This window comes from Anser cygnoides, chromosome 2, assembly GCF_040182565.1.
Source record: "Anser cygnoides isolate HZ-2024a breed goose chromosome 2, Taihu_goose_T2T_genome, whole genome shotgun sequence".
In the NCBI taxonomy this organism is placed as follows: domain Eukaryota; kingdom Metazoa; phylum Chordata; class Aves; order Anseriformes; family Anatidae; genus Anser; species Anser cygnoides.
This window is the reverse complement of record NC_089874.1, coordinates 127089860-127115425: the sequence shown is the minus strand read 5'-3', so window position 1 is coordinate 127115425 and position 25566 is coordinate 127089860. Positions and strand designations below refer to the sequence as shown.

At 40.9% G+C, this 25566-nt stretch overlaps 1 long non-coding RNA gene across 1 annotated transcript; it reads left to right on the top strand.

Annotated features, from left to right (window-relative positions):
* Positions 1–1355: 1355 nt before the first annotated feature.
* Positions 1356–22951, top strand: LOC136790192 (uncharacterized). The gene is made up of 4 exons (XR_010829708.1): positions 1356–1575; positions 17954–18036; positions 19531–19851; positions 20623–22951. It is a non-coding gene; the product is annotated as an uncharacterized lncRNA (long non-coding RNA).
* The last annotated feature ends 2615 nt before the right edge of the window (positions 22952–25566 follow it).

Genomic DNA, 25566 nt, shown 5'->3' with positions numbered 1-25566 from the left:
GAGACCTCCAAGATCACCGAGTCCAACCTCTGACCTAACACTAACAAGTCCTACACTAAACCATATCACTAAGCTCTACATCTAAACGTCTTTTAAAGACCTTCAGGGATGGTGACTCCACCACCTCCCTGGGCAGCCCATTCCAATGCCTAACAACCCTTTCCGTAAAGTAGTTCTCCCAATATCCAACCTAAACCACCCCCTGGCGCAACTTTATCCCATTCCCCCTCGTCCTGTCACCAGGCACGTGGGAGAATAGACCAACCCCCACCTCACTACAGCTTCCTTTAAGGTACCTGTAGAACATGCGCAGGGCTGAGGCAGCAGTGCTGGAAGGGGATGGCGCTGAGGGGGCAAAGCCAAAAGCGTGCTCGCCTGCTGTCTGCAGCACGTAGGGCCATGGCCACTGCCATGTGCATGGTGCCAGGGCGAGCAAAGGGGGCCTCACAGCCCTCCCTGCCACTGCACGTGGTGTGCTCGCATTCCAACAGCAAGCAGGTTTAAGCCTCATGAACACGAATATACATATCATAACACATTGTTCCTATTGGTTTAAGCGTCATAAACACATATATACACATCATAGCATGTTGTTTATAGCTGAAAGTTGCCTCTGCAGAGCCGTGTCTGTAAGTGCTAGCAGCTGTACCAAAATTCAAGACCTCTACCAGTTCTGCTCAGACCGACACGTGCCCTGTGGGCAAGTCTCCGTGTTAGAGGAGGGAGGAGAGGACAGCGTTAGGACAGCAGTATCACCTGGCAGATGTCTCCTCAGGCATCATGATAAGTGAGGTGATCGGATGATACTGCATACACCCAAAGGTCAGCTGGGTCAAAGATACCTCCATACTATTTTTAAACAAATGAGCCATGGAGGAATCCTTTTATAGCTATACGGTGATTTGGCTTCTGCGGCCATGACATTTCGAGCTGATCCCGGGTGCCCTGAAAACAAGCTCATGGTAGCATTGAACTGCAGCCAGGGAAAGTGGTGGGAGTTTTTATATGAGAGACAATTTTCTGCTAAGTTAAATCACATCTCTACCTTTACATTATGTCCAGAGTGATGGAAACAGTTCTGGCACAGTAGTGTTTTTGGGATGAAAATAAATTGCTTGGCTTGTAAACGGAGATGAACATCTTTATAACTATGATAAAGTCTTACTTTTTTTTTTTCCCTGAGTCAACAGTTACGAGTATGATTCATATACCATGGAACAGCAGGTTCTCTATGCGTTTCAAGGCAGATCCGATGGCATAGACCGTTTCCCCATTTACCACAAGATGGCATCGCACTGGAAACTATTTCGTTCTTTCCTGGACGGCTCATGCTTTCACGTGGAAATACAAAAAAAAACCCCACAACTTTAAAGACAGGTCTTCGAAGAGATGTACATGCACTATGAGATTGGATTTAGGCGTATATTTATACTTTTGAGAAGCATAAGGTCCATCGTTTTGGAAGTCTGGTCAATATCTTTACACTGATCCCTGCACTATCCTGAGTGTTATTCTTAAGCAGTTAGCTCTTTGAGTTCTTCAGTTTGTATTTGCACAGAACCCAAAAGCCTTCAGGTAAATGACTAGTTATAGAAGGATTTAACCGTTAGTATTTATTACACTTCCAGACATGCCTTGAGAGTTTGTGATTACTGTGTATCACTATAACAGCAGAAGGAGCACATACTCCGCATTGGTCTGTTTTACCTGACAGCCTGCACCTGTTAAGGAAGAAAAAATCAGAAGCTCAGAAGGTAAAAATTCGCTTCCTGGCAACTGCTGTTTAGAACTGAATTCCAGCCTTCTTATGTATTCCAGAAATTGTAACTTGCTATGTGAGTGCTTACAAAGCAGTAAACAGAACTATTGATTTGCTACATGGCTTCAGTGTTGCTTTGCAGTCATAACCTAACCAGGGCGCCCTTATGGTTATTGGTAGGCAGCTCTACACGGGATCTCAGACTGAGTTCAAATGTGATTTTATATAATGGCCTTTTTTCTCCTTTTGCTGATCTTCCTTGCGTGTTTCATTGCTGAAAGCAATGAATCATTTAGCCTCTATGTACATGATTGAACAGTAGCAATTATAATCAACAGAGGAAATCTGTAAATGCTTTAAATTGTTTGTTTGTTTATTTGCTCTTTATGAAAATCCTGAAAATCACACTTTCAGCAGACTAGGTAAGTCTTTGAAACTAATCACAAGTAGATGTTACAACACATTCTTAAAGCGTTTCAAAAAACACAAACAAATCATTTAAATCCCTGTTTAGAGAATAAGCCTGAAAAAATTATTGCATCTTTTTAAAGAATCAGACTTTTAAAGAACATGGGTGAAAACCTTCAAGCTGAAGTCTTTGATGGTTTTGCTCTAGTCCTTGGCAATGTCAGTTTTAATTTATCTTGAGCAGAAATTTCATAGTCTTTGTATAGACCTCCTTCTGTTGTGTAGAAGAAAGAAATATATGCTTAGTTTACTGACAACACCATTTTTTTTTGGTCCTGTAAGCACTGAAAAACAGACATAACTGAGTAATGAGCTTCACTCTACTGTGCTTCAAGTTTCCTCAGCGCGATGTTGTGTTACTGAGGTCTGACTACAAAATTATTACAGCTGTACACAGTGATGGCACCCACGTGCTGCTGTACAGGGTGATGGACAGGACATCTCTGAGCTTGCGATTTCACGGTGTGGTTGGTACAGTGGTAGTTTGAAGAATGTTTGAATGGATTTGTAAACCCAACAGGATTTTTAAATGGAGTCATGGATATTTTGGGAAACTATCCCATTGTGGAAGTGGTTTCTTAGATGCTCACTGAGCATCACATCAGAGCCCCACTTTGACCTTATAACGCTCAGTTTATAGCTGAGAATTACAAGCAGGCACACAGCTTCCAAGAAGTGAATAGACGTGTGTACTGCTGAAATTTTGGGGTTTTGAAAAGACAAAAGAATGATATCAATGTTGAATTATGGAAATTACATTTAGGAAATAAATATCTTATTATTTTATCTTATGCTTGCTCCAGCTTTCATAACAGGCTTTTACAGCAATTTTTTTAAGGATGAATTTTTAGATTCTCCTCTTTTGGGTACCGAGTTTTAGAATCGCATATATCACATTTCTCCAAATGTGTCTGGATTTGTGAGTGCTCAGCACTCACTCAAAGTACTTGAAATCAATTGCCCTTAACTGCAGGCCTTCGCAATCCATAGATGCTTGACCAATTTCAGTCTTACCCTCCCTCTTCTTTCATGAGGTTCTCTGTCTCTTCAGTATGAGTGATAGAAATAAGTAACTCATAGTGTGTGTGCATGTGTCTGTGTGCATGCTTAATTCCTCAGTGATTGCTTACTTTCTGTACAGTGAGATGATCAGATAGAAGTTGGATGCTGTGATAAAGTGCAGACTTTCTTTGTGGTGAGAAAAGCTGCAGTTTTGCTTTGTTGCTGTGTTTGTTTGGTGTTTTTTACCATAATAGTGGTTTATACGAACAACATGAGGTGGCAGAGTGCAATTTGCAGAAGCACTTGTCTGAAACATTAATAGAAACCATAATGAAGGATATATGCAATGCACCAAATGAACAACATCCATATTATACTATTTTTTTTCCTGTTGAAAAAGAATAAGGAACTATCCTGCCTAGCTTTTATTTTTGTAGTTGCTGTTCAGCTGGGCTACAACTTTATGTTTGTGTTTCATCAGAACTGCTCCAATATACAGCATTCAGGTCTTACTGTTAGCGATACAATTAGCTTAGATTTACTCTTCAAACTTTTGCCAATTACCTCTGGATGGCAGTAGATGTAGTTGCAAGATGATTCAACCAATTCTTTAACCTGCTGCGAGGATCATTATGAAGAACACTTTTATCAGGAAAACTCAAAGTGCTGGTAATTTTGGCAAATAGTAGAAAGTGCCCTTAAATTACCCACGATATCTCCAAATCACTTCTTTCCACTGATTTTGTTCAGTACACTTTAAAGTGAAATGTAAATTGCAGGATTTCTTCCTGTAAGAGGGAAGTTAGCTCACCGAAGCTAAATTAAGATCAACAGTTCGTAGACCTAATTCTGCTTCCCAATTATTATTTTTAAAATCCTGATGTCTTTCAAAATGTATATTATTTCCTGGGATATGTAAGTGCTTTTGCAGTCCAAGTAATAAAGCATAGAAATGAAAACAACTTGGCTAAATAAAGACACTTTTCTATTCCCTAGTCCATATAATGTGGAAAAAGTTGTCTGTCAGGAATAAGCAAATTGCAAAGGCCTGAAAAAAAATAAAAAAAAAAGCCTTATGGTTAAAGTTTTTGGTATTTAAGAAAGAGTTATGTTACCCATTACAAATAAAGCGTAGTTCCTTCTTGTGGTTTCACTGATGTAAGGCCTTAAGCTAGAAATGCATTAAGGGACGTGCTAAATTCTAAGCATGTGGATCGTTTTGTTGATGTTGAAGGTATTACCTGTGCTCACACGATTAAAAGCTTTTCTGGCCTGTTTGTAAGCGAGCAGGAAGTCTCCCTGTCTGAAAATGTAACGTAGTATTAGCAGAAGGCTGGATTTGTGGGAAACCATGGACGTGACACTCAGGAGGCTGTAGCTATAGTTCTAAAACCTAAAACCAAGTAATTGGAAATGCAGTTACAAGTGGATACCCCGCAGAGTCAAATTTTTGGTTCAGAAGCCAGAACATAGATAGCTGGTGCGATAGCATGCAGATTTGGATGCCTATAGGCCTTTGTGGAAAGCGACTGGTAGACCATAATCTGTTTTGATCAGTTGACTGGCTGCGACTGTGTGGTTTCATTGACCTGACTTTGGGTAAACAAAACACAAGCTAAGCTAATTTGAGGCCTTCCCAAGTGCACGATGCCTATCTTGCTATGCATTAGGGAATTGGGCTAAAATCTGATTGCAATGTGTTTTACTTTTTTATGAGCTTGACAGTGACCTGATTTTCTGAAAAACTTTCCTTGTAGCATGGTCTTAATATGAGAAATCCCAGCAATGGTGTGGCTTGCTTTTGTTAGATGTTTTTTTAGGAGAATTCAAAACACAGAGTGGGACCTTTATCAGACAGTGATGAAAAGAATGGCAATGTAGTAACGTCTTCTTCTTCCAGGGTCACTCCTTCTTATCACCTTTCTAGAGTATGCCTACTCTTTGGCATAAGATTGCTTCTGCAAGTTTGTTTTTTTTAAACACTGAACAGATTTCCTTCTTTTACAAGAAACCTGTCATGCACAGAGATCTGCCCTGGATTAAGTCTATACTTGCAAGCAGCAAAGAAAAAAGGTTCTTTTGTTCTTGGGCGGGGTTCGTGGTTAGAAATGTCCCCAGTGTTGGGAGTGATATGGAATATGTGACAGTCTTCATCTGAGATACAAAAGGTGTACCCACAAAAGCCTTATTTTCTGACAGTGGCCTAAGGAGAGACTTATTGGGCCACATTTTCAATAGGAAGTCTCAGCCTTTTATGTGTATGTACAAATACTGCATGCATGTTATTAAGCCTATGAAGATACCAGCATTCATGTGGGCAAAAGAGATTTGAATGTTGACTTTTGCCAAAGGAAAAAGGCCGAGATCTGATCTCAAAGCAAAACAATGCAATGTACTTAGGATCACAATTCTTCAGTGACTTATCAGGGAATGTTCGCCTTGGGGCTAGATGTAAATCCCAGCATCATTTCATACACACAACACAGCCATTTCACACAGCACAAACACCTGGATCCCAATCCTTGCAGGATGATGTGGAGATGTGTGCTGAAATGCTGCGTCTCAAAGATGTCTGCACAGCCTTGGCACTACTTGGTCCTCAGCAAGGAAAAGGCTTCCCATGCACAGCTTATAACCTTGTCCTCCACATTTCCATCCATCAGTGAGGCTGATCAGTCAGGATGGAGTTTTGTTTTCTGTTTGTTTTCAGACTGTGTTGTTCCCAAAGCTCCTGTTGACACCAGCGTGATGAAATACACACTGAAGATGTGTGATCAGGAATGGGGAATATGCACGCACGTCCTGCCACAAAGCAGAAAAAGCATTTGCGTGTGCAACTGTGCCTCCTACAAGGTACTTTGATGATGTGTGCTGTAGGTGTCCAAGTAAGATCCTAAGTGCTGTGCTTCAAATCTGATGTTTCAATTACTTTGGTTGCAGTCACGTCAAGGTCTTGCTAATACATTTTCAGTTGACAATTATCAATGAAAGGGGAAAGAAGTCTTGGTTTAGATCTTTTTACATACAGGAAAATGGCACTTTATAGGCTCAATCTAAGATATTAGGGAGGTTTTCAACCACATGTAACCACAGGTGACTCATGTAAGACCAGAATCATCTTTAAGCTTGTATGAGCTTGTATCTAGGATATATGTTGTGGCTCAGAGTAAATTAGGACAATTTCTGTTAAACAAATATTTTTCATTTTAAATGTCATACAACCTAAGGCTGTTACTCTACGTCACTACCCAGTGGCAATAGATTTGTCTGAAACTGTTCTTGCACTGAAAATGAAGTCCTAGAGGTTAACAGAGTCTGGTTTTAGACCATGGTCAGAAGGTAGCTGAATCAGCATAGCTGATTTAAGTAGCTTCTGGAGTGGGAGCAGCTAGGCATTTGAGAGGGAAGAGCAGCCTCCCAAACAGGCTTTGTCCATGGGGGCATTAGCCACAGCTTGACTCACAAGTGGGGATGGCTTCCCTCGGAGGAGCAGTTGTGGTCCATGCCTACAGCAGCCTACCTAACCTCTTTTTGAAGATGTCACTCCTGTAAAGGTGGCATAACTGCTCAGGTAGTCGCTGAGATCTCCCATAACTGCTCCTGCAGCAACCCGAGCTCACAGCCTGGTGCATTAAGGTAAGCTGGCAGCAGTTTGGGATTACCTTAATATAACATACTATAAACAAGATCAGTTGCTACATGGGTTGCTCAGTCATTCCCGCAGAGGGTTTGGGAGCACCTCGGAGAGGTGGGGGGGATAGCTGGGAGCAGGAACGACATTGGCCATCCCAAGGTAACCTCCCTGCTGCTGCTGCTGCTGAATCAGATCCCTCAGATCTGGGGAAGGAAATTCCTTGTCCTAAATTTGCAGTCAGAGCTCCTGGGTCCTTGGAGGGGATGAGTGAGTTTCTGAGCTGTTCAGTGTCTCCCTTGTGCATAATCAAATCAGCTATTCTATACAGTGCGTCCTTATTTTTTAATTTTATGCAGCATCCTTCTGTTCATCAGCTGCTGTACTACACATACAGCAGCAAAGCTGTAAAATGGAATAGGATCTCAGTTTCCAATACCTTTATACAGGCACTGTAGGAATTGGTCAGCCTGTAATTATCCTCAGTTACTGAGGAAATATTCAGGGAAGGGTAGGACAACTGTGTATGTAGCAGTAGTCAGGTGATAAAATGAAAATTGTTAAATATTTTCATATAGTAAATGAAAGGGACAACAGAAAAGTTTTGCTTTTTTGGCCAAGGATGCATGAATAGCTTAATCTACAGTGTTGTTAACTCCTGGTTTCAAACCTGGAGATATCTCATAAAACTCATGTTCCGTCTTTGCTTGTGGGACTGCCTCGTACTTCCAGTGCAAGAAAAGTTCCAATCTTATCGTCATAGGCTTTGAATAGAAACAGAAGTGTTTGCCGGGCTGTGGTGCTGCTCCTTGTCACTCCTTTCCCTGCAGTATTTTTTTTTTTTTTTAATTCTCCTCTCACAAGAGGGGGTGGGTAGACTATACAGAGGAGGGCTGTACAGAACTGGGCACTGGGCAGGCATTTCTTCAGCAGGCAATCCAGGCGCTACCTGTCCTTGAGCTCTCTTGTCACCCGCTTGGTGATGCGTCCACACATCAGGCCGATCAGGAAGAGTACACAGATGCCAACCGTGATCACAGACAGTATGTAGTTCTTGAACGGAGAGGTCATAACTTGCATGGCAAGGTCAGAAAAGCCTTCTGCTGGGGGGAAGGGGCTACAAGAAGCCCCTCGCTACAAGAAGGACATGGAGGTGCTTGAGAGAGTCCAGAGAAGGGCAACGAAGCTGGTGAGGGGTCTGGAGAACAAGTCTTACGAGGAGCGGCTGAGGGAGCTGGGCTTGTTCAGCCTGGAGAAGAGGAGGCTCAGGGGTGACCTTATCACTCTCTACAGGTACCTTAAAGGAGGCTGTAGAGAGGTGGGGGTTGGTCTATTCTCCCACATCCCTGGTGACAGGACGAGGGGGAATGGGCGAAAGTTGCGCCAGGGGAGTTTTAGGTTGGATGTTAGGAAGAACTTCTTTACTGAAAGGGTTGTTAGGCATTGGAATGGACTGCCCAGGGAGGTGGTGGAGTTGCCATCCCTGGAGGTCTTTAAAAGACGTTTAGATGTAGCCCTTAGTGATATGGTTTAGTGTAGGACTTGTTAGTGTTAGGACAGGGGTTGGACTAGATGATCTTAGAGGTCTCTTCCAACCTAGACGATTCTGTGATTCTGTGATTTACAGAGCCAGGCATTCACATTCTCTACCTGTCCACATACCTCAAATTCTGACAAAGGACACCTTCCTTTTCTCTTGAAGCTGATCCTGCACCTGCCTCCTCTCTGGGCTTCTGAAAACTTGCCACATTCCCTACAGACCCATTCTGAGTACCTCCAAGATGCTCCTCGTAATCCATCAGCCACAGCTTTCTTTTCCTGCCATCCCTTTCGTTCCCTTCACTAATTCCTCCTTATTTACAACATTAATGCAGACATCTCAGCTTCATCTCCAAGACTGTTAATTCTACTGTGTTTATTTATCTGTTCCTGGTTTTTGAGGCTATTCTCCATAGTCTCTGCCTTACCCCAGTCATGTCCCGTTGTATTTCTGATTCTTTCTGTGAAGCACTGAGCTAAAATTCACCTGACTCATGGGGCAGCCTTGCTCCAGTCTGCAGTATGTCTCTGGACTAGTTTGCAGACAGAACAGCTGCCTGCTGTGCAGAGGTGTGTCAGACCTGGCGTTTGTAGTGCATGTCTGCTTCTGGGTACCTGGAAAAAGTACCTACTAAATTGTGTGAGTAAGCCAGGCTTAGCTTTCCTCTAATGCTCTGATATAAATGGCGTGACAAGTACGGATGGTGTGGCAAGGCTGAGAAACAGTCGGTGGTGAGTTTGGGAAACAGTCGATGGTAAGTTTGAGAAACAGTTGACGGTAAGTTTGAGAAATAGCAGAGTTGTGAATTAAGCTTATGACTCAACCCTTATTGATGTTACCAGTCAATTAGAGGATCATGGAAACTCTCAGCTGTACATTTAGTGTGGGCAGCGTTACGTACTGGAACACAATTGCCTTTCACTCACTCAGAAAGGCCTTTCCTGGGCTTTGTATCCTGCATCAGTGAAAACACAGGCATCTACAGTTGTGAGAGTAGAGGAAAGAAGGGGGAAGCTCAGTGGAAAAATACCTCATAAATGAGTTTTAGAGGATCAGTAGGGAAGAAGGAGGAGATCAACATCTCTTTAAATGAATTGTTTGAATGATTGCAGCTTTTCCTTCACTCCAATTTACTCAAGCTGTGCAAAACAGCTCTAGATAAAGTATATTCTCATTATGTCTTCACTGATTAGGGAAAGAAGTAGAGAAAAAAAAACACAACTGTAGATGACTTAGGACTGGACTGAGAATATTCATGGGTCTTGGGATGTGCTCTTGATCAGGCTAAGGGTTATTATGATGAAAACATCTGACACTAAGCTTGTGACTTGTAAATAAATCTAGAGTCAAAGAATTTGAACAAAAATAAAAGTAGATGGATACTATCAAACTTACTATTTGCTAAAAAGTCTAGCTAAGGATCGGAAGTAAAAAGATTTGTGTTTATCATCTCAATGGATTCAGCAGCAGCCTTCATGGTGGCAGGTGTTTGTTTTACATAAAGGAAAAATACACTTTGACTGCGATATTGATTGTTGTTCTCTAGAAAAAAAATCTTGCTTTTATACCTTTACATTTGAATTTGCATTTTCCACATAAAGTACACTATTACACTATTATAAAAATACATATATAGAGAAATAAAATACACTTGTAAACCCATCCTCCTACCCAATTGAGCTAGGCACTTCTGTTCTGAAAACTAACCACCTGTGTTTTCCTTTCTTTGGATATTGAAGTTTAAACCCAGGCAGATAAAAATAAGCATGCATTAAGCACGAATCTTGTGAACTGGTCTTTAAGCCCTTTCTCTTTGAAATCCATGTTTTTGTAACGTCATATATATATATCGATATATATATATATGTACATACATATATGTGGGACTTGCCAAGAAAATGAGAGCCAATGCTAAGTGAGAGCTGTTAGACAAATTAAAAATATGTCGGCTGCTACCTTGCTTCTTCTGTCAGCTTCCTTTGTAACTTATCTAGCTGAAAAAATTCCTCTGGTTTCCAGTCTGTTTCAGGAAGGTATTCAGGCACATGAGCAGTCCTACTTATTTCAGGGTTTGAAGCGAGGTATGTGTTTAAACTGCACATGTTGAATGCAAAATCCTCCAATAGTGTGTCTCACTGAGCAGAAAATCTGAAGGCCCTCCATTCTCACCTGCAATAAAAAAAAAAAAAGGAGAATAGCTCCAATAGGACACTTGACTTTTGAAAGTATATTTTGTTTAAGCACGGGTATCCTATGGCAAATGCCCCACGATGAAACTTTGTGTATTCATTCTCTGTGTGAAGCTTAAAGAAGAAATCTGGAAGTTTGCAAATAATTTCTGTATTACTAACCCCTCCATGCAACTTTTAGGGTTTCCTAATGAAATTCTTATCTGCTAGCATGAGTACAGCAGTGTACTTGTGTAACTGCTGGCCATGTAGATCACTTTATAAGAACTGACAAATGAAAGGCCAAATAATTTGTTAATTACCTCTTGTTGAAATGTAAGTGCTGTTGTGACCTTTTTCTGCACAGTATAAACTACTTTTTTTTTTTGTGTGTGTCTAAGAGAAGTTATTTAACTGTATTATGAAAACCATGCAGGGCCTGATCCTTGAAAGCTTCTGCTAACAAAATTTTCCCCTTGCTACGTTGCAGGTCTACAGGCTGATCCTTGACAGGTAGGGCTTGGCATTGCCTTGGGTTATTTCAGCTGTGCCAGAAATCTGAACCTGCTTTGGTGCACAGATGAATAGTGGGACTAATTAGAGGGGCACAGCTTTACAGCATTGAGCCAAAGCATTGCTCTGTTTTTGTTTCTGAGGGTACAGTTAGGGTATGATTAGCTAGGTTCAAGAATGTGAATAATTGTCTGAGTACCTGCAAGACACAGCTAGGTACCCTTGGTGGGTACAGTTAAGCTAAGCTGTTGAAAAGGGTGTGTAGGAGGAAAAAATATTGCAGATACTCAGACAATTATTAACATCCCTGTAACTTGCATTACGTACCGCATGGATGCCCAGAGTCCTGAGCAAGGTAGCTTTTCCCAGCTTTCCCTCCATTTCCCTGGCATCTTTAAAAGTTTCCCTAAGAGAACATCTTGGTGCTTGTGGGCTGGAAGGGTTGAGTCAAAAGTCAAAAATCACTCACAGCACGGCAAATGGGAAGGACTTCTAGAAATTGTACAGATGATAACTGTGTCTCTAAACTACCCTTGTCTGTTAGTGGTTCTCCAAACTTTTTATTCTTGTTGCTGTCCCATGAAAGTTTTCATATATGACTGTAGCTTCCCTCTGGCTTTTTTTTTTTTTTTTAATGTTATTTTTAATGCAACATCATACACTACTGGTTCATATTCAGCTCATGAATCAGTAAAACTCATTTTCTGCACAACTGCTGCTTAATGAGGGGTTCCCCCTTACATAATACAGTGTGATACACAGTGTAATATGTGACAATGCACAACCAGTCCATATTAAATTAAATGGAGCATTTTAAGCCAAGCACCTCAATAACATAGTAACTCTTTGCAGTCCTGACCTACATGAGATGACTAAGGCCTCATGACCAACATTCGTTGTTTTGATGCCATACTTGTACATAGTGTCGGAAGAATATTGAACGCGCAGAGCAAGTGAGGAGTGAAATAGAAATAGAAAATAGAGCAAGTGAAGCCATCTGAATCCTTCACTCAGAAGTGAAACTGGCAGGAAAATGGGAGGAATGATTGCAAAGCTTCAGGGTTTTCTAGGGTGCCGTGTAGAAATGACAGGGTGTGCGATCCCTCCCGCTGCCACAGACAGCAAGTCCTATAGTGCTGGGGGTGATCAACAACACTTTCTTGTGGAAACATGAAGTAGACCACAAACTTCTCAACAAAGACATTTAGAAATGTCAAGAATGTTGCAATTGACAACAGAATGTCACTTGGAAAAAAGCGCATCCTGACACCGAACCAGATGGCGGATGAGACAATTGAGCATTCTGTCACATCGCCGCATAACAAAGCCAAGTCACGTGAATGCGAACTGCTACCAGCCTCATTAGTGATTTAATAATCTGCCTTCTAACATGTAGCCAGGTGAAAGCACTGTACACGAAACTGATCTATCCTGAGTGCTTCTGGTTGGCAGGGCCTACTGGAAAACTGCTCTGCTCCTTTGTCGTAAATTTAGAGCTGATATTGGAGCTGTCTTTCAGGAAGAAGGCCTAAGCTGTCACAGGATAAAAAAGAGTGCATGAGCAAAATCCTATATATTCTAACTTTACAAAGCATGAGGCCATTTAAATACAGAGCACTGCTGTTCATCTCTCATTAAGGTCTTCCTTATCGTGTTCTCCCATTTGTATACAACGGTGGATTTAAATGGATTTACTTGTGATTTACTTTGGTGTACATGAAATAGGAATCAGGATCATAAAGCAGGAGTGAAAGTTCTTTGTGAAGGCCTGATTCTATTTAATCAGACATCACTTCGCACTCCTCTAACTGTGCAACAGAATTGTGAGGTGAATGTGAATATAACCTATATAGCCAATGAGATGCAAAATAGATTTTGTATCAGAAAGCATCAAGGCTGAAAGCAACTTTGCTCCTTAGGACCTGAGCATAGATGAATTCATTTCTTCTCATGTATGCGCTGTTATAATCAGCCATAATTTAATTGAAAGCAGTTAGAATTAGAAATTAATGTATTTACATACACAGAAGGTTAGTGTGAAAAGAAAATGAGGTCCGTCTAGTTTCAAAGTCATTAATTTCAGGATGTCTTCCTTTTAGTTATCCTTATTATAGCAAGTGCTTTGTAAAACACAAGTATTCTTTACAGAATACTAAAATGCTTTTGATTTTAGTAAAACCTACCTTGAGTTTCATTTACACAATAATTCATTTATTGTGAAGTGTTATTGAGAAACATTTTCCAGTGAAGATCTCTAAATATTTTAGAATTCAAGTGCTGGAGAGGGTCTCATCACATTAGAAAGCAATCAGCCATCTTGAGACAGGTTAATAAAAGCATCTTAAACTCATCATCAAAAGGCACTCTTGACCTCCATTATCAGGCACAGGACTCCTAATGATTCATTGATCACATTTTCTCTGTTCAACAAAAATATCATGAGCCTAAAGGTTTCAAGATATCCAACACGAGAGATTTTTTCCTGCCTCACAACTACATTTGACAGGTGACCTTTAGTCTTTCTTTCACATTAGTGAGATATTTAATACAGATAATGCAGATACATTTTTTTTTCACAATTATCTAATGCACATGCTCACAGAATCCTCTCTTCCAAGTACCACACAGTAAACAGGTACAAGAGTCTTGCTTCTGTAAATGCCTTCATTATAAATAAGTGCACTGCTTTCAGCTTTCCTCTTCCAGTGAGATCACAAGATTTAAAAGCCTCTGAATGTATGTAGTTAACCTGATGCCATTTCACAGGGAGATTGGGGCATGTGTAGCTACACAAGAGGCTTTCAGAACAGATGCGTAGTCTGTTTATGACCCTTCCATCCACCGTGCCAAGAAATCCACTTATATTTCCAAGGTGCTTAAGAGGTCCGATGTACTCAGCATTTCAGTTTACACCTACGCTGCCATGCAATTCAAGGGGTGGACTGTGGCTTGCCTTTCCATCCTAAGCTCACCTGAACTTTCCTGGCTTGGGTACAGACAACAGGGGAGCAGTGACGCTGTGGACATCAGCAGCCAAGCACTCGCCCAGGGTCCTGGGGAGATCTGCACAGTCTGTGCAGAAATCCTTGCTGTCAGCACCAATGCTGGGCAGCTGAAGGTGACTCAGGTGTGCCTATAACAACTGCAGTCACACCTCTGGATCATGGTAGTATTCCCTTTTTCAATGCTTCTCAGGACCTGGCAAGTGCCTTCTGCTGAAACTGTGGAGGTCAGAGGTGTTGCGGAGGGCACAAGATTGCACAAAAGTGTTAAAAGAGCTATGTCACTGCAGAGCTCCCCATTAGTAAGTCAGTAGTCTTCACTGCACATCCTCACCTGTGTTACTCTGTGGGTCATACAGTGGCTGCATCACCTGTTTCTTAATAGCAGGAAGATGCTTTGCAGCTTTTACAGGGGGCTCTGCTCAGTTTGAGTGGGTGCAGCTGTGGGTTTGACTCTTCTGTCTGTTATGCTGGTAAAGCCTGCAGTTATTGCACGGTAGTCAAAGAGTTTAAGAAATATGGTCTTGTCCTTCTGAAGACAGCTCTCTTCTGGAGAGAGGAGGGGTGGAAAGGAAAATTGTCCCATTGGGACAAAATGACACCCATGGCTCTGCAGGTGAGAAAGGCAGGGGACCTGAGAAGCAGGCAAAATAGCATTGCAAAGCAGCTGGCAGAGCATGAGCTCAAGGTCACTTGGCTGTTGGCCCAAATCCATTAAAAATACTGAAAGCCAGCAACTAGTCAGACCCCTTCTTTCTACCCCCCCCTCAAAAACAAACAAACAAACAAACAAACAAACAAGAAAAAAGCTGAGACATGACATTGTTGATTAAGAATCTGAAGATTCTGCTTAGCATCCTTTTGAAGGCCACCATGGATGTAAACTGGGACTGACATGGTTTATGGCATCAGTTTGAATTGAACCAAAAGTCATTTTACAGAATGGCTGAGTTGGAAGGGACCTCAGGAGACCGTCTGGTCCTACCCCCCTGCTCAAGCAGGGCCACCCAGAGCAGTTTGTCCAGGACCATGTCCAGGCGGCTTTTGAAGATCTCCAAGGAGGGAGACTCCATAAATTCTCTGAGCAACGTGTGCTAGTGGTTAGTCACTTGCACAGTAAGAAGTGGTTCCCGATGGTCAGACAGAACCTCCTGTGTTCCAGTTTGTGCCCATTGCCTCTTGTCCTGTCACTGGGCACCACTGAAATTGGCTTGGCTTCATCTTCTTTACGTTCTCCCTTCAGGTATCTATATACATTGATAAGATCCCTCCTGAGCTTTCTCTTCTCCCAGCTGAAGAGTCCCAGCACTCCGCACACAGGAGAGATGCTCCAATACCTTCATCATCCTCGTAGGTCTTCATTGGACTCTTTCCAGTATGTCCAGGTCTCTCCTGTAGCGGGGAGCCCAGAACTGGACACAGTCCTCCAGGTTCGGCCTCACCAACTCTGAGTAGAGGATTTTACTTGAATACCTCCCTGAAAACAGGTCAAAGCGTAAGCTCTCAAATGAATCAGGAGCTCCTGAAAACTTGTCAGCTTTTCTTGGGATAAAGAGGTGAATGGCTGAATGCAGTAATACTTTGGTAAAAAACGTCTGATAGAGCAGCAAGTACAAGCTCTGGACTAAAGCTTTTCCCAGCATTGAGGCCTTTGCAAGGTTTCATCAATTTGGAGACAGCTAAATCTTTCTTCCCCCCTCTATTAATAAACATAAATGTGTAGAAAATTACCCTAATCTTCTTCCAAAGAGGATGTGCCTCCAGAATCACTTCCAGTACCAAGAACCTCAGAATTCTGCTGCCACATTTAGAGGCGATAAAAACAGTCCTTGAATTTCTGACCAAAATCCAAATATAGCCTATTTCTTTCTGCCAACTGAAAATGTACCTTTTTATTTCATTCAGTTTTGTTTAAACTGAACTTTGTTCCAAACTTTTCATTCTATAAGCATCTCTTTCACTATAATTATTTAACTAAAGTGGGAAAGTGCCCAGTTTAGTGAACTGAATTAGGATGCTGCTGAACGTGCCTGCTATTGTCATTCTACTAGGACTCGCGTCCTGTTCCTGTTATGACTCTCACTGACTTCAGCAGGTTTATAGAAGAGCAGAACCTAACCTGTGAAGGACAAACAATTTTATTTGACAAATCTGAAGTGGACATCGTTGCTATTTCTACAAGATTTACCAAAGTCTTCACAGTAGGATGAATACACTGGTTGCTACTTGGCCAGGCACTGGCTTCGTGTCTAGAAATACAGTGTATTTCAGTGATGCTGTAAGGCATCTATGCCTACCCCTTACGTGTGTCGTGGTGTGTCAAGTCCTGCTTTCCCAAGCATTCAGCAGATCTCTGTCTTGGTTCTATGACAGCTTTTGTGATGGGCACCTCTCTCTGAGAAGTGTGAAATGTAGCTCAAGAGTCCCAGAGAACGTCAGGATAGAAGAGGCCATGTAGGAGTGTGGGGGACGTTACTGTAGCATTAAATCAACTAGTTTTAGGTATCTACACTGTAGGAATCTGCAAAGAGATGGTGGTTTAGGCTCCTGTTAGAGCCCGTGGAGAGAAATGAGGAATGCTGAGATGTTCTGGATGACTTCTTGGAGACAAGATAAAGCTTGCCCTACAAGTGCTTCTTTTCAGTAAGCTCACTGACAACCTGAGCAACTCAAATATAGCCCTCATTATGTAGGTGTCACAGACAGGTGAGATGATCCTATCTTTCCTGTGTAGGACCTCGACAGGTAGAAACAACTTAATGTATTTTTATATATATTGCATATCCAGAATCTTTTTTTCTTCTTGTTTCCTTCTTCTTAACTACTCTGAAGAAGCTATTTTTTCTCCTCCACTCTCATGTATTGTTTCTTGTGTTCTCGTGCTTATATTTTTACTCAGTCTGTTTGTCATCTACGCTTTGTTGCTTCGAGATGATGATGGTTCTACATAAACAAGTTTGGCAAGCAAACTACTTAAGAAACTCCTTGAAAATCTTTACTGAGACCTTTACTGAGACCTTGACCTCAGGTACTGGATGCAGCCAGTGGTGGTCTGACCCGTCACCTGGAGAAGCTGTTGTGCCCAACACTGGAGCTGCTGTTATCCAGTGGACCCTGTGCTCAGAACCATCCTCTGTCTTACCCGGAGCCTCTCACGGCGATACAGCTAACTGCTCTAGGGGCTGGGTCCTGCCAAAAGAGGGTGGGTGGTGGGGCTGTTTTCTGCCCCTGCCTCCCTGGCCACGGACTCCTGCCTGTTCCTGCGTGCTGCTGGCAGTTGTCTGACCTTGGAGTGAGTCAGCTCAGGGAATGGTACCAGCAGAAAATTACATTAAAAAGGAAAGAGTTTTTTCTCCTCAGGGGAAGAGGTGAGGTGGAGATTTCTGCCTTTTTTTTTTTTTCTTTGAAACTGCAAGCTTTCAGGTACAGCAGCGCTATGCTCTGAGGTATGGTATAAACGCAATATACACGTCTTTAAAATGTCTGTGAAGAAATAGTACATAATGATCCAGTGCAGCTCCCCCTCTGGAACTTCCTTTTGGCTTCAGTGCTTCAGGATTTCAGTCTATTTACTCACTGCTATATTTCTGTACTGCTGTCAATATTCTCTTGTTATTCTGCATGGTCAAAGGTAAAGATACTGTAAATATTTCAGTACAACATTCAAGCAAGGGGCTTCCAGTGCTGGAAAGCCCTTATGTAGCTACGCTTTATGTATTGGTTTTACACCAGGCTACGCTACTTTTGATCATGATGGCAAAATTCAGGAGTGATTCCCAAAACATTTGTAAGTCATGTCTCAGGATCCAGCAATGAAGGGAATGGGGAAAAAATGAGATCTCAAATATCTTTTGCTTCCTTATCCTGTAGCCTTTGAGGAAGAAGCTCCCTGTGGTCTCCCTTGATGCTGCTGTGCTGCAGAGGTGCAGGCTAGCAGGTGCAGAAGCAGCCAGGTAAGTGGCAGCGCCAGGTTCCTTGCTGTTATCCAAGTACATGACATCCCACAGGGGCAGTACTATCCCGACCTGCATGACAGGGGAAACCACAGCACAGCATTTTTCACATAGCCTTCGCCAGGTTGTGTTACGGGAGAGGGCCAACATTAAGGTTGGCTTGGCTACAGCCCCTTCACTTGCCTCTGGTAGACCTGAGCCTGCCACGTGTTCAAAGCACATCTCTCTGTGCTCATGGTTGCCACTGCTTTTCATTAGAGAATTCACTGGATTATTTGCTGGAGATGAACTAGGAGTGTAATCCCAGTGAGTCTGTTCAAAAATGCAAATGATTATTCACAGCAGCTTTTTTTGGGGGGGACCACAGTAACATTTGTTCAACTGTATTCATTACACTTGAGCTATAAAAAGCAGCAAATTAAGGCTCAACATGAAGACACATAACATAAAATCAAAATGTGACAGCAGAAATGGTTCAGTATCCACCCACCACTTGCACAAGGAAATGAGGAATAGTGTCTTGCTTCTTCCAGAAAGACTATCACAGTGATCCTTCCTAACATGCTTTAAAGTCCAGTCTCTACTCCCTTTGAACCCTTTACTATTTTGCAAGTCATAATGCTTGTTTTTTCCCTACAATTGTGAAGGAGGATGCAATCCGGTTCAGTCAGTTCAGTCAGAAGGGAAAGGACTGTGGTTCCTGCCCTCCTCTGATGGTGCACTGAGCACAAAACCTTTGCAGAAGTGGACTAGCACAAAAACAAGGGAAAATGTTATTATACTTGCCTGCTTAAATAATAATTTTCTTATGCAGTATAAAAAAACTACATGCACATTTAATTAACTTGTTTGCAGATATAGATGAATAGAGAATATGCATTCAGTATGCACTTTCTTTCATTAAAAAATCCTTTCTGTCTGCCTAGTTTTTGACAGATGACCTGAGTGCACATGTTCAGGGATAAAGATCCAGAAACTTACTTCCCCAGCAGGGGCCACTTTCTTTCAGTCTGCCAGATCTTTTATTATACACGGATCAGGACTGCAAGGTAGGCTGTAATTGATAGAGGTGGATGCAAAATTCCCAGTAAAATATATATTTTTTCATTTTGCAAAATTAATTTCCGTATAATCAATATAGCTTGTGACTCGATTATTTTTGCCCAGCCCAGCTTAAAAAGTTCAGGGGTTTCTTACTGCACTGCTTACAGAACTGACCAAAGAAACAGAGCTGAGTTGGAGTTCTTCTAAATGAAAAGAGTGCTAAAACACAAGCTAATGAAGTTCACATCAGTTTGAATTGCTCATCTTTTGAGTGTACTTACTTTCACATTTGGTATATGCTGGTGTGAGAACCACTTTGTCAGCATGGTGCTTTACAAAAAACACATAATTAAATATTATTCCATAATATTCAAATAAATTAGCTATTTTTGTTTCTTATTATAGTTTTCTCTCTCTCTTTTTTTTTTTCTTTTTTTTTTTTTTTTTCAGATCCATGAGAAAAACCATCCTGGAATGTATTTGGAGGAAAAAATCAAAAGTTTATAAGTGAAATGCTCTGTTAACACACTGAAGGAATGGGGGAGTGGGACGTAGTAGTACAAGAGTACCACTCACCAAAAGTAAAGCAGCTCAAAACCTCACAACATAGCAAATGAACTATTAGGTACACCTGACTTGATGATTATATCTGTGCTGCGGTCTGGACCAAAAAAAAACCTGTTTGTCCTCCTGTGATTACTTCTGATGTACTTTAGCACTGTCACATCCCCCTGGTTTTGCTGTTTTCATTACTCCTGACAGAACGTTTGGGTAAGTGCAAGAAGAGAGAGGGGATAGTATAGCGGTTTGACAGCTCTAATTATGAATATTTAAGAGCTGTTTGAATGTGCTCTCTTTTATCACCTAATTTCCTATCAATGACAGCTTTGGAAGCACTTGTCTCATTTTTCAAATCAAAGCTTCCTCAAGCAAAATGCTTGGAGACTGAATAGCTTATGCATACTATTAATCACAGGGGGTGGGAAAAGATCCATCAAGTGTTTCAGATAGTTTGAGAGTGCTCCATCCTTGTAGAGCTTTCACCTCCCATTTCTCACAGATGAGTGTATTTGCCTCCTGTGAATGATCTTTGTGATTCTTCCTCATCCAGATTTATCTTCCTTCAAAAATGCGTCAGTTGATGCCTGGATATTTAAAAACAGACTAACTTCTAATTGGGGTTAGTCATAGATAGAAGGGAAGAGTAGTCACGTGTTGTTTTCTTAAAGGAGGATACCTCTTGTTCTGCTTCCAAGGGGTCAACTTTCATCAAAGAAAGGTTACAGATTAAATGGAAATGAGTAACTGCTCCAACTTTGAAATGAGCTTTCTGGATTTGAGCCAGAAAGAACATTGTTGTCTGATGCTTATTCTGTGATTACCGTTACTTTCTACACATGAGATTGACTTTGGTCATGATGGCAAAATGTTCCCCAATTAACTTTATCATAGTTTTGTGCTTTCTGTATATACTGAAATGTCTTCTCCTTATTAGACAGGATTAACCAGAGTCTCCCCAATAATGACATTTAAATTCTGCAGGACGTGCATAATGGATGGAGCTGGAGAAGGGGAATATCTTCACAGATGAAGGTGGACTCTGCCTGGTAATAGCCGAGCTAGCCCTTGGCCTTCTGGGAGCCTTGTGATGACAGAGCAGCACGATAACATTCCCAGTTTTTGAAGGAGTCTGTGTCTGTAGTGCTTGTTCCCTCCCGTTTTGTTGTGAATTTACATTCCATATGTTACTGAAAGATGAGATGAGAGAGAAATGACAAAAGTCAATACTTCACTGAACAACATCTCATGGTATTTCCTACTATTGCTAGAGGGGAATATTATTCCTCCAGGTCTCGTCAAAGTGATAGTGTAGCAAGAACAGCCAGTCTCCAGCCTGGAGATGTGTGGGATTCAATAAAGCGATGTTTTTCTTTCCTTGTTAGATCGAGAGAAAAAAGAGGAAAAAGAAAAAAAAAAAAAGGTTTAGATAGGGAAACAGAGAGAATAAAGAAGCTGAAAATAAATGATTTGGGAGAATGAAAAGCAGATTCAAAACTCCTTCATGTACATTGACACAGCACGACAAAAGTGTCCTTGAGCTTAGAAATGCCTAGTCCCACAGCTCCCACTGAAATGAGTAAGATCTGCATCCTGTCAACTACAAATGAACCTCTTACCAAAGACACTCACAGCTGAAAATATTGGATTTTTGTTTTCATAAAGTGTTGTTCTATATCCTATATTTAGACTGCATTTTCATGTGTCTAAACTTAGTAATATTTTGGTCCAGCTACCAAGCTAGAGGGAGCTAAAGAAAAGTGAGTCTGCAAACATTTTAAATAGACTTCTACTATTAAAGCCATTTTTAACTCTGTGGCATTGATTATATTTTTAATTTTCCCGAAAAATCTCATTTTACCCTCTGAATGCTTGTTTTAAATTTGGTTCTGATGCACAGTGCATTTTCAAACCACAATTTGTTTGTCACTGTTCCTCATTGTTTAAGGGAGAGTCTGCATACAATTTCATACTCACATTGCTACATGCATTGCTCTTAACAGATTCCTTCAGACTTTCTTTAAAACACCTTGAAATGGAGCTACAGTTTTAATTATGCAAGGTTTGGCTGTTGTTGTTGTTATAGCTGTTGTGGAAAGGAAGGCCAGGTAACAAAGAAAAAAAGGATGTTCTTTGTTGGAAGGACGAATTATGTCCTGAAACAACCACCAGGAAAGTAGATTTCCCACTGAGTGACAGGTGAGACTTTGTAAGAAGGCAGGTTGCAGCCAAATACTGAATTTGGCCTCAAAGAGAGGAGACAATCCTAATTGTGCTTTATGGATTGACAGAAATTAATAGAGACCCCGTGCGCTTGGCTGTGAGGAAGAATATGAGTCTGCTTACATTTTTCAGTCAAAATTATTAGTTTTTGTTAATTGAAATGATTAGCACCCTAGGCATATTAACTGTGCTGTTCAGTCAGTGTAAATGAGCTCACCAAATCATGTCCTTTATACACAAGTTTAAAGTGGGTCAAAAATAAATTGAATCAGTGACCTTTTCTAGTAGTTTTCCCCAGGGCAAAGCAGAATGCGCCATGTGCCTAAGTAATCTGTTTTCTTTTTACAAGGGTCTCTCTCCTGCTGTGCTTTTCAACATCCTCCAAACTTTGGTGCCTGAGTCCTCTTGATCACAGCTCAAGAGGAAGCCTTGAAGCGCTTAGATAACCATACTGTCACAAAGCAACCAGTGCTCCACCAAGCCGAGCAAATGCAATATGCAGCGAGTGGCAGACTGGTTGGGGCTGGAAGGGACCTCTGGGGGCCATCTTCACCAACCTGCTCAGGCAGGGCCACCCAGCCTGCTTGAGGGCTTTGAATAGCCTTTGGATAAATTGATGTGTAAAGAGACAATGAATTATGTATTTTTTACTAATTTTTTGCTGGGATCCATAGTTACTTGGGGTATATGAACTACAGCTGGCACGAGCCAGAGCCATAGACCTGATTTCTATCATTACCAATGTTATTTTCAATTCTTCCAGCAGTGTGACTGTGAATTTTCATGTTAAGTAATAAAAAATTATTTCATAAATATTTACCCCCTTTATTTTGCACGACATAATACTGTTATGAGAAATAGGAATCAAAAGCTAAATGTCCCAAAGAACTTTTGTACCACAACTCTCTGTGCCAATTAATATTTGTGGTTTATGTCAGGCAGCCATTTGATGAAACGAATAATCACTGATGCAGAAAGTGAAGTGCTGATTTCTTTTCTCTCACATGTGTGTTCAACACGTCTAAGTAGATGCCCTCATGTATTCCCTCTGTCTGAGGTTTCCTTCAGCCTTCAGGGAGAGCTCTGAAGAAGTGGTATGTGGAGCCAAGAGCAGATCACTCAGCCCAGGTCTCTGTCCTGCTGACCGAGTGTTGCTCCAACTACATTACCAGATAAAAATGAGGAAATTGCCCCTTCCTGCTGTTTTTTCATGGACCTTGATGTATCAGAGCACTCACAACATTCCTTCAACAGTTCACTCAACATAAGCAAAACAGAACTTTCAGTTTATACGCCCTGAGAAGATGTAGACAGGATCCAAGGAGCTGTCAGGGCTGAGGTGCAGAATTTGGCCATGCAGGATCGTGGGATGAAGTCTTCAATTAGTATCTCTTGCACAACATATCTCTAAAAACAAAGGCTGGGGCATATCTCATGCAACCTTAGAGACAGGTATTAGATAGTTACCTCATCTGATCGGTCATCTAGATTCATCTGCAGGGAACAGAGATAGCACGGCACCTCTAAAGAGAGATTTATCCAATTTCCCTAAAGTGAACTGAACTGCCCATGGAGCTGCTTCTGCCTCACTGCTGATGGCAGAGGGAATGCAGACAGTTAGCTTAAGCAGAATTCAGTAAAGATCAAATTCGTAGAATCTGATTTTTCAGATTATAAACTTGTTTTAGGCACATTTTGTTTTTATTGATAAAAATGACCATATTATATGAGCATGTAATTATTTCATGCTCTGTGTGTAAAGTGGTGCATAGAATCTGAATTCTGCTGCATGAAGATTTTTGGTTTAATATGCAAAAAGAGTGCAAAAACCCGCTCAGTTTGAAACCATCGTCAGACTACATAATTTCCCATTGTACATTTCTGCGTCATTAGTGAGGTTTTGTAACAGTTCTTTGTATGAAGATGTTCCTAAAATAACTGCATGGATCCTGCATCCAGTCCACAGCCACATCAAGGGACGTGTAGGAGGTGTCAACAAAGCCACCTTTGTGTAGAGGGAACTATGTTTGTTATTTGCAAGAATATAACAATTCTAATGTGTTTAGACTTTCATATTTAATATTTAACATCCCTGGAGGTGTTCAAGACCAGGTTAGATGAGGCCCCAGGCAACCTTACCTAGACGGTGGCTTCCCTGCCCATGGCAGGGGGGTTGGAACTAGGTGATATTTAAGGTCCCTTCCGACCCAAGCCATTCTGTGATTCTACAAGTCTATGAGTTGTGATGGTCTTACATTACAAACTAGATAGTGGCATTGAAGAAAATATCATGATACCCACAAAAGGCGCTTGCTTGTCCATGAGTAGTTTATTTTCTCATTCTTGTACATGGAGAAAATATACCTTTTCCTTTGTCATTAAAACATTTTCTCTACCTTAGGATCCTGATAACTTCCTCCTTTTCAAAAGGAAAATAGAAGAATAGAAAGGAAAATAGAGGAAATCTTCAATATACATCAAGAAATAAGAAAATTAATTGAAATATTTGGACAGGAGGTAATTTCAATATTTTATGTAGATGTATAAATCTTAAGCTGTATTTATAATGTAGTATCCTTGATTTTCATTCAGGATGTAGATTCTGAAAGGTAATGTGATCTTTAGCTCTGTTTCAGAATAGGGCAGTTAAATGGTAACAGCTGATTTTGTAAGAAGAATAAGGTCATTTGCTTGGTTTTAGATCAGCTGAGGAGAAAGTAATAAAAACTTTCACACTGATCTTTTCATTATGAATGGTCTTTTGAGTAAGTGATTCACCTGTTCTAGATGTTTTTTTCAGAAGTTTTTTTTTCTTTTGTAGAATTTTCCATATTGAAGACTGCATAGTGTTTTTTGAAATCATTTAACAATAATGAGACTGCGTCAAAACTGATCTTCAAAAATGGTTTATAATAGTGTTTTCTGTTGAGGAGTTCATTCTTTTACAGTTGCCGGCTTAAATGGGATTTTTCTAAGTTGATACTCTCTTCAGTTTAGGTACGTGTCTTTATTTAGTCTTAAAGGCTTCACATTTTCAACAAGGTCTTGCACCTTGTTATGAAAAAGGATTTGCAAGATGGCAGTAAGTGAAGTGTTAAGAGTTAAGTAAAAGATGGAGAAACCTCTAGTTTGGCCACATGGGGGAAGTAAGGGTAGAGGAAATGAGAACGTCTCTGGCTGGTGTCCACTGCACCCTCAGAAAGCCCATGAATGATGGGGAGTGACCCCATCTGATGCCATGTCCTCTGTTGCACTTTCAGCTCCAGGAGGATGCAACAGAGAGTGAGAACTCAAATTTTTGAAGCTCCTCCTCGCCTTGCATAAAGAATTACATTTTTGTTTTCTTGCTTTTATTCTTTTTCCTTTTTTTTTTCTGTTCATTTTAATTAACCGATCAATGTTCTAGCCTTCTTATTTTCTTCATTTTCAAATATGAGCCTAAAAAGCTGTGTATATGATGTATAAACTATCCTATACAATTGTTAACTTCTTTTAAATCCTTCAGGGCAGATGGAAAGAAAAAATCTTGATAGTTATGTAGACTTAAATATACTGTTTATTATTCTGTTCATAGTCATACTCTTTTAAAGTCTGGAGAGACCTGAGATTTGTAGTTTCAGGTAAATGAGAATTTATCGCTTCCTGAGCGTGGTATTTCCTGTTTGCTGGTGTAGGTCATGTTTTAAAAAAGTTGATTTTCCTGTG